The sequence below is a fragment of the Galeopterus variegatus genome, unplaced genomic scaffold (genome assembly GCF_000696425.1).
Source record: "Galeopterus variegatus unplaced genomic scaffold, G_variegatus-3.0.2 Scaffold262, whole genome shotgun sequence".
Taxonomy (NCBI): Eukaryota; Metazoa; Chordata; class Mammalia; order Dermoptera; family Cynocephalidae; genus Galeopterus; species Galeopterus variegatus.
In genome coordinates, this window is record NW_007726373.1 from 385,141 (window position 1) to 395,426 (window position 10,286).

The window sequence follows — 10,286 nt, forward strand, 5'->3', positions numbered from 1 at the left end:
AAAAAAAAAAAAAAAAAAAAAAGAATAGTGGTTACTAGACACTGGTAAGGGGAAAGGAGAGGAAGAAGGGCGGAGGGGGAGAGGACGGTCAATAGATAACAAAACTGTAGAGAAACAAGAAGTATAAGATTTAGTGTTCTATAGCAATACAGGGAGAATACAGTCAACAACAAATTACTGTATGACTTCAAGTAGCTGAGAGGATTTTGAATGTTCCCAAAACAAAGAGCTGATAAATGTTTGAGGTGATAAATATGCTAAATATCCTGATACAATCATTGCACCCTACATAAATGTGCCCAAATATCACACTGTACTCCATAAATATATACAATTATCAGGGATCAACTAAGAAAAAATAAATTAAAAAGAAAAATTTTTTCTGAGAAAGAATTAGATTAGAGGTTATCAGAAACTGCAAGAAAGGAATAAGAAGAAGTTATTGCTTAATGGGTACAGATTTATGTTTAGGACAATGAAAATGTTTTGGAAATTGACAGTGGTGGTCACACAGCACTGTGAATGTAATTAATTCCACACAATCGTGTGCTTAAAAATCCTTAAAACAGCAATCTTACGTTACATACATTTTACCTCAATAAAAATAAATAAATAAAGGAAGAGGAGGAAAAGAAGTTGTTGTTGCTGACATATCTATCACAGTGCTTAGGATCACAGACAATAAAAATAAATAAATAAAGGAGGAAGAGGAGGAAAAGAAGTTGTTGTTGCTGACATATCTATCACAGTGCTTAGGATCACAGACTTTGGAGTCAAACAGATCAAAGTTTTGAATCCTGACTATGTGATTTTCTTATCATGTGACCTGATATAATAAAAACAACTCTTACTGGGGGAAAAAAATAAGAAAAGCTCTTCAGGGTGAAATGAAAATATACTACAGAGTAACAAATCCACGTGAAGAAAGAGCACTGATAAAGGTAACTACTCAGGTAATACAGAAAACAGTACAAATGCATTTTTGTTTCTCTTTTTTCTCCTGTCATATGTAAAAGACAATTGCATAAAGCAAGAATTACAAATCTGTGTTGAGCACACAATGTACAAAAAATATAATTTGTGACAATAACAGCACAAGGGAGAGGGAAAACAGAGATATATAGATGTAAAGTTGTTGTTTACTATTGAAGAAAAATTGGTATTAACCCCAACCAGAGTGTTATATGTTAATTATAGAGATCCACTTCCAGGATCTTAGCATGAGGAACTACATGAACTCACCGCCCAGGAAAACAATCTACACTGGTGAAAACTACATTAAAAAAATAAATAAATAAATAAAATTTCTAGAAATGGTCCTAAGGACATACAGCAGATAAAGAAGTATTTATTCAAGAGAAACTACTAAAACTCAATAACAGCAAGAGTCTGCAGCATTTATTTGATCCATAATCATCACCTTTCCTCAGGCCCAATCCAGCTTAACTTGAAGGAAGCTCCACTCCACGTGAATGTTGCCAAGAAAATGGTGTTGCTTCTCTCCTCGGCTCCCAATCAAACACCAGAAGGAGCAGGGCACCAGCATTTCTCATCTCCACAACTCCCAAGTTGAAGAGGCTAAATTACTGGTCAGGTGGGACCAGGAGACCAGGAGCTTTCCTCCTCCATCCAGCCCCCACCCATAGGACAGAGGCTCTACCCAAGGTACGGCAGTCTGAGAATGTTGAAGCCCCAGATGCACTCTCCCCAACTTTCTCACAGGGCAAAGGCTCCACACCTGAAGAAGCAAGCCAAGACCAAAAGCTACCACCCCGGTCAACATCCAGAGTAATGACTCAGAGATTTTGTTCAGGGAGAGAGATCATCCATAAGAAAAGAAAGCTCCAAAGTTCTCCTCAAAGAAACTGGCTTTATTTGAAACAGACAGTGGGGAAGTTTAGGCCTAAAGGCATTCTCAAGAAACAGTTTCTATTAATTAGAAGCAAGACACTAAACCATAAGGCAGCCAGCTCACAAGTGAAAACAGAGAGAAGTAGGTAAGAAGAGCTTTCCTGGGGTCAGAACAAGCCTCAAGGACTGGCCTAAAAAATTACCCCAGCCCAAATTTAACCGATCAGATTGGTTAACAATTTATGCCAAGACAATCCAATAGGAGAAAATGTAGTCTTTTCAACAAAAGACTTTCAACAAAAGGTGTTGGGGCAACTGGACATCTACTTTTCAACAAAAGGTGCTAGGACAACTAGACATCAACATGAAAAGAATGAAGTTAGACTCTCTATCTCTCACCCCATACACACATTAACTCAAAATGGATAAGAGATCTAAACATAAGAGCTGAAAATATAAAACTCTTACAAGAAAATATAGGTGTAGTCTTCATGACCTTTGATTAGACAAGTTTCCTAGATATGACACTTAAAGCACAAGCAACCAAAGAAACAGACAATAAATTTTGACTTTATCAAAATTTAAAAGTTTTGTGCATCAAAAAATACTATCAAGAGGTGAAAAAGAAAGCCCACAGAATAGTGGAAATATTTACAAATCATATATCTGGTAAGGGATTAATGTCCAGAATATAAAAAGAACTCTCACCATTCAACAATAAAAAACAAATAACCCAATTTTAAAATGGGCAAGCAATTTAAAAATACACTTCTCCAAATAAAGTAGACAATAAGTACATCAAAAGAAGCACAACATTATTAGTAATTAAAGAATACAAAACAAAACCATAATGAAATACCACTTCACACCCACTAGGATCACTAGAACCAAAAAGCCATATGACAAGTGTTGGTGAGGATATGGAGAAATTGGAGTCCACATATTATACAATTCTGTTCACATCAAAGTCTAAACAAGGAAATCTATAGAGACAAGAGTAGATTAGTGGTTCTTTATTTGGGTGGGGTGGTGGGGGTGGTTGGGAGATGGGGGTAAAAATTAAATGGTATGGTTTCTTTCTGAGGTGATGAAAATGTTCTAAAATCAACTGTAATGGTTGTACATTTCTGTGAATATATTAAAAACCATTAAATTAGGGCCGGCCTGTGGCTCACTCGGGAGAGTGTGGTGCTGATAACACCAAGGCCGCGGGATCGGATCCCATATAGGGATGGCCAGTTAGCTCACTGGGTGAGCGTGGTGCTGATAACACCAAGTCAAGGGTTAAGATCCCCTTACTGGTCATCTTTAAAAAAAAAAAAACATTAAATTATACACTTTAATGGGTGAATTGTATGGTCTCTGAATTTTGTCTCAATAAAGCTGTTTTTTTTTTTTTTTAAAGAATGAAGTAGTTATACTTGCTATAACATAGATGAACCCTGAAAGCATTATGCTAAGTGAAAGAAGCCAGACACAAAAGACCACATATTGTATATTCCATTTATGTGAAATGTCCGGAAAAGACAAATCCATAGAGACAGAAAGTAGATTAGTGTTAGACTAGGTCCTTTGAGATTACAATTATATTTGCCCTGAACTCAGTTCATGATATAGATACAAAGTATGCACATTACTACTCTTTCCCTTTGGAAAAAAGGCTGATGGCAATGTGACCACTGAGTGCATAGGGGTGAGCTGAACACAGTGCCCTTAGGCACCACACGATAAGAGCCTCACTGGACTGAAAAAGCTAATAGATTTTAGGGTACATGTTCTATTCTTTTACTAAATGAGGAGGGAGAAAAGAAAAGAGAAAAGAAGCCTTTGACAAATGGGACTGCGAAAGAACCTGAAGAGCCTGAGTACCAGCAAAGAGCTCTACTACTAATACTCTTTCCTGATGAAAAAACCAGAGTCTTGTTTTGCCTATTTTCACAGGATGTAGTGGATTGAATTATGTCCCCCCAAAACTCATTGAAGCTTGAATTGTGGCCCAAAGTTTTATGTATTAGAAACTTAGCCCCCCCACTGTGGCTGTTACGAGGGTGGGAAATCCTATTTTGGTAATTGAAAGGTGGAGTCTTGAAGAGGTGATTGGATTATAGGACCGTGCAGTAGTGGATGGATTAAAAATGGTGGTAAGGGGCAGGGTTCTGAGGGCTTTAAAAGAAGAGGAGAGTCTGTCGGGCTCTCTCTGCTCTCTCTGCTTCCACCGTCTTGCAATGTGAGATCCCTGGGTCACTGTCACCACCACCAGATGGACTTTGGACTTCCCAGCCTTAGAAACTGTAAGCAATAAATTTCATTTTTCTCTATAATTACCCAGTTCCATGTATTTTGTTATAAGCAACACAAAACGGACTAATACACAGGACTTTAACAGATGTGTACCAATCCTCCAATGACTTGAAGGCAAATATAGCTCACTAGCATCTCAGAGAAAAAGCTAAAAGGTTTAGCAAAAAACAAAATGTGTAATAATAAAACCATAGCTCCCTGTGTGACACTAGAGGCCCAGCTCACAAACAGGACAGTCATAACTTTGGTAAACTTATCCTTTCTGGTGCTAAATTTTCCTGCAAAACTGACTTGGAGTGAAAGATAAGGGTTTCCAACCCTCAAAGCCATGAATTCCTAAGCTTTACCTCTGGTTAAATTAAGCACACTCAAAGTACAAAATATAACACAAAGAGAGTACTGCAAGGAATGAGCCTTGCAACTCAAGAAAAACAGAAAAGCAGAGCCCAAAAGACTTTGTATCACATGATCATGACCACAGAGCAGTTCACAGAAAGTACACAGGAAGAGATTGCTTATCTATATTTTTCACCCCCATAGTGATATATATAATATTTGTCATCTGCATACTGTTTTGTATGTCCAGACTATTTTCTAATCATAATTCTGGAATTAGTCTGTCACAATAATCACATGTGACAGTTTTCCTTCTTCTAAGCATTCAGATAGGGAAAAAACAGGAAGGCAGAGTAGAGAAAAACTTTTGCCTTGCCTTAAAACCTTGTCAAAAACATGGTAGAATTTCTTAAGTTTCGGATTTGAAGAAACCTAAAGTATGCAACGATTTCAAATGATGAAGAAATTAAAGCTCAGAAGGGTTATAAGCAACTTGCCCAGAGTCACCAACTGAATTAATGGCAAAGCCAGAAGGAGAACCCAAGCCTCCCGACTCCCAACTTAGCCTTTCCACACTACCATATTGTCTTTTCTATAAATAAATAATAAAAATTCGTGGAGGATTCTGGGCTGTTTAGTTCAGCACATTTTATCTTTTTTTTTTTTTTTTTAAAGATGACCGGTAAGGGGATCTCAACCCTTGGTTTGGTGTTGTCAGCACCACGCTCAGCCAGTGAGCAAACCGGCCATCCCTATATAGGATCCGAACCCGTGGCCTTGGTGTTATCAGCACCGCACTCTACCGAGTGAGCCGTGGGCCGGCCTCTAGTTTTCTTTTTAATCCATTCATCAAATCTAATTCTTTGAATTGTGAAATTTAATCCACTTATGGTCAGGGTTTTCATTCAAATGTATTGCCTTACTCCTGCCACTATTAATTTTTTTATGTTTGTTTTATTTTTCTTTTGTTCCTTTCTTTGCCTTTTATTGTTTTTGTTTGTTTGTTTGTAGTGACAAGATACACTTTTTTTCTGTTTCTTATTTATGGATCTACTCTACTGATGGTTTTTTTCTTTCTTGTGTATTCATGATGGTAGTTATCACTCTTTTGATTCCAGATATAGGACTCTTTTGAGCATTTCTTGTATGGCCATTCTTGTGGTGGTGAATTGCTGAAGTGTTTGTTAGTCTGGGATGGACTCTATTTCTCTTTTATTTCCAAAGGGTGGCTTTGCTGGGTATAGTATACTTGGCTGGCAGGTTTTTCTTCTAGCATTTTGAATATATCATCCCACTATCTCTTGGCCTGTATGGTTTCTGTTGAGAAGTCTGCTGTTAGTCTGATGGGGATTCTCTTATTGGTGACTTGACACTTTTTCTCTTGCTGATTTTAAAATTCTCACTTTGTCTTTGACTTTTGACAATTTAACTATAATGTTTCTCAGCAATGGCCTTTATGGTTTTACAAGATGAAAAGAGTTATGGAGATGTATGACAGTGATGGTTGTACAATATAATGAATATATTTAATACCACTGAATTATATACTTAAAAATGATTAAAATAGTAAATTTTATGTTTTTTACCACAATAAAAGAAAAATTGGGAGAAAAAAAGTAATAGTGGGGATGATATGACCAGAGTAACATTTTAAAAGCATCAATCAGACAACTGAGAGAAGAACAGAGTTGAGCGGGGACAGGGAGTGCAAACAGAAGGCTACTGCAGAAGTCCTAAGAGAGAGAAAGATGGCTTAGCCAGGGGCAGTAGTAGAACAGAAAGTCTGAAATAGTCAGACTTGGGATATATTTTAAAGCTTGGGTTAGAATCTCATGAACATGTATCCTAAAGCAGTATTTTTAAAATTGCAATTCATAATACAATGGTCACATAATCAATTTAGTAGGCCAAGGTCAACATTTTGAAATAAAATAGAAACTATGAGACTGCACCAAACATAATAAGGGTAGGTACTATTTCATGAATTTTTTATTTCAGATATCTATGTACTTATGTGTTTATTGGGTTCTAATGTAAAATATATCTTGAATTATGAGTAACATTGCCCTAGAGATTGATAAAATGGTAGATGGAAGTTGAGAATACTTATCTTCCCTAAAATCTTTGTCAAAGTCTCAAGTGAAACAAGCTACAACAGGTTTAGTTACAGACCTAATAAGATCTTATTGATCTGCCAAACAAATACATCCTTTTCTCTCTAAAAAGCAATGTTCAGGCATCACTGGAATGCTAGGCTCAAATTATGTTACTTCTATTGGCCGCCGACCATGAAAATCTGTGGATTACTAAAGGAAAACAATGCCAATTTTCTTTAACCAATAAACCATTCTAGCCATTCAACTACTCCTAATTTTAGAGAAGAAACACCACTAAAACACATTCATAATGACAAATGCCTTCAGAATCTTCAGGAAAAGACCTTACTCTCACAAATGAGAAAATATGGCCTAATTCTCCTTGAAGAATTCAGAAATTACACATTACAGCTCTGAAAGACTCTTGCAAAAAACTTCCTGCCTTGGGCCGGCCTGTGGCTCACTCGGGAGAGTGTGGTGCTGAGAACACCAAGGCCACAGGTTCGGATCCCATATAGGGATGGCCGGTTTGCTCACTGGGTGAGTGTGGTGCTGACAACACCAAGTCAAGGGTTAAGATCCCCTTACCAGTCATCTTTTTTTTGTTTGTTTGTTTGTTTGTTTGTTTTTTGTTGTTGTTGTTTGTCTTTTTCCGTGTCCGGCAACGGATTGCAACCCTCAGTGTCGCCCCCGTACCGGACCAGGACCGGCAACGGGATCGCAACCCTCGGCGCTGCCCCCGCGCCTCGCTCAGCCAGTGAGCGGGAACCGGTCTGTATGTGGGATCCGAACCCTCGGCGGGAGCGCAGCCGCGCTTCCCAAGCGGCGCACTAGCACAGTGTGCCACTGGGCCGGCCCCAGTCATCTTTTTAAAAAAAAAAAAAAAACTTCCTGCCTTAAACGATAACTTTTTTAAATAAGTAAAATAAAATGAAACATCATCTACCAATTCACCAAGTCGTTAGCACAGTTTCTTAACAGCATTTTGGGTGGATAATTCTATGTTTTGGACTGTTATCTCTGACCACCACAAGCCAGTGCTGCATCTACCAACCACAGTCACTTAATTCAAAAATGTCCCCATACTTTTCCAAATACTTTCTGGAGATATGGTATCTTTCCCACTGAGAGCCACTGAAAATTTTAGTTTATACTCTCTTATTGGATCAACTAATCACCACATAATGAATTGTGGCCTCCAATTCAGGGAAGGGATGTAAGACAGCTATCAGTGCCTTGAATTTAACCATTTCCATTAAGATCATATAGTATCCATTAAGATCATATAATATGCATTAAGATCATATAGTCTTAAGTTAGCTTAGTTGGTTAGGGCACAATATTGATAATACCAAGGTCAAGGGTTTGGATTCCTGTACTGGCCAGCCACCAAAAAAAAAGGAATATTTACCATCTTTCCCACAGCATTAGGCAGTCCCTAGGTATTATTTTCAAAGTGGTATGCAGCAAATGTAGACATTTAAGAAAAAAAATGGTAAATATATGGACTTTACAAGTATCCTAAGTTAAAAGTAAATCTATATTTCCCCCAAGTTTCACAAAGAACGAATGGGACAGAAATAATTACAAAAGAAATGTCTACAGAAGATTATTTCCTTGAGCAAAGTCTACAGGTACATTTATATGTTTATGTACACATACATAGTGCATAAGTTTAAATGCAAAGTTATTGAGCATTATGTGACAAGTTTTATCAGACTGAGAAAAATATATAACACTTACTGAACACTTGTGACCAGAAACAGTGCCCAATGCCTACTTAATCCTCATAGCAAGCTTATTCAGTATTATTATTCTCCTATTTTACAGAGGAGAATACTGAGGTATAGAGATTTTAAATAATTGCTGAGCCAGGGCTCAAATCCAGACAATCCCAGACCCCTCACTTAGAGGTGTATTGTTCCAAGGCCCCATAAAATAATTTTAAAACAGGAAAGGAATTGTCTGAAAATTATGAAAAAATGTTAATACTCCACTAAACTGAAACTATGAAAAGGTTATCAGCAAAAATTCATTATGACCCATGGAAAACTAGATTTGTATCCCAAGGCTCTTAAGCAACTGTATTTAAACTCCACACTTAAATGTTCACATTACAAAGAAAGTCAAATTAAAGGAACTCTGAACTCCATTTTTTACATACTGCCTTCCACACAGTACTCAATTTTTAAACACTGCTAGCCAGTTTAGTTTGTTGTTCGAAGAAGTATTTCTATTATGACAACTACATGGCACTTCTGTACAAGACATATCAAAAGAAAATAATTAGTATGTAGGTTACGTATTACAAAGGGGAAAAAAAAGGCACCTTACAATGGATGAATCTGACAGACAGGAACTTAACCAAATGATGAGATTTAACATCACCCTTAATAGGACAAACATCATGGGCTTTTATAAAGCTCCAGTGTACTAGAATATTCATTTACCTTTTTACTCAGCATCTGATCGTTATGCATAGAGCAGAATTCTCCAAATTAGCAAATATCGAGAAAATAACAGAAAATATAGCCAGATATATTATTTCCTTTAAAATTAAATAACAAAGGAAGTGAAAAGGAAACCCAAGAGTAAAATAACAATAGCTCTTATTGAGAGACCTGAGGCATTAGAGAATAACATCTTTCAAGGAAAAAAAAAACACTTTGAATAAAAGTTACATCCCTCTTTCCAAAAAAGGTTTCACTTTTTAGAAAGTAGTGAGAGAATGAAATAAAAATGACAAAAGAGTAATTTGCCTGACCAGCAATAAGAAACTAATATATAAGTAAGAGGAGGAAAGAAGACATGCAATAGGTAGAGTGGTAGAAAACTCTGTAGGAGCAAAAAGGTTAAATTTGTTACAGAACTTAATAAAATCTGTGGATGCCTTTAAAGGAAATTAAAAAGCAGTGTTTTTTTTTACAAAAGATCTTTTTGGGTTTCTGGAAACATAACACGGGAAGGGAATAATGGTTGTACTCCACAAATTTGCTAAAAATCATTTTACTGTATACTTCAAACAGTATGAAGATTATACCTCAATAAAGCATTTTTTTTAAAAAGTGGTATTTGTTCACCAAAGCAAGAAGGAAAAATTGTATTAGGGTTTCTCTGACTAAACTATAAAAAGGAAGTAGCCAAGAGGAAAAGTACAGTAATTCATTTGATAGGAAAATAACAATGAACATTTTCATAGATTAAGAATATAATATGAGTCCATTTCACCCCTTGAATGGACAGTACCGTGTCTCTGTTTTTTGGCAGCTGGCTGGTACGAGGATTCAAACCATTGACCTTCATGTTACAAGGTGCCACTAACCAAATGAGCTAACTGGCCAGCCCATGTCTCTGGATAACTCTCTATAGACCATGCTCAGATCACAATGAAAGCTCACTATTTTAAGAGTAAAAAGACAATAGATTTGGAAAGCCCAAATGTGGAATAAAGAGAAGGAGCACTTCAACTTAATTTCATATCACCTAGGAGAGAGCTTAACAATTTATTCTCATCCCACAATTACTGCATATGACCTAGAGATGTAACAGATGGTATCTTCTACTGGGGAAGAATTTCAAGAGAAAATTTAAGAGCAGAAAATCAAATTTATAATTGCTTTAAAAAGTATGTGTGGGGCCGAGCCCGTGGCGCACTTGGGAGAGTGCAGCGCTGAGAGCGCAGCAGCGCTCCCGCCGCGGGTT

General features: G+C 36.9%; 1 protein-coding gene across 2 annotated transcripts in view; it reads right to left on the reverse strand.

The window, feature by feature from the left end:
* Positions 1-10,286, reverse strand: part of MKL1 (megakaryoblastic leukemia (translocation) 1) — a 188,817-nt gene that overhangs the window by 144,453 nt on the left and 34,078 nt on the right. The gene's annotated exons all lie outside the window — the stretch shown is intronic.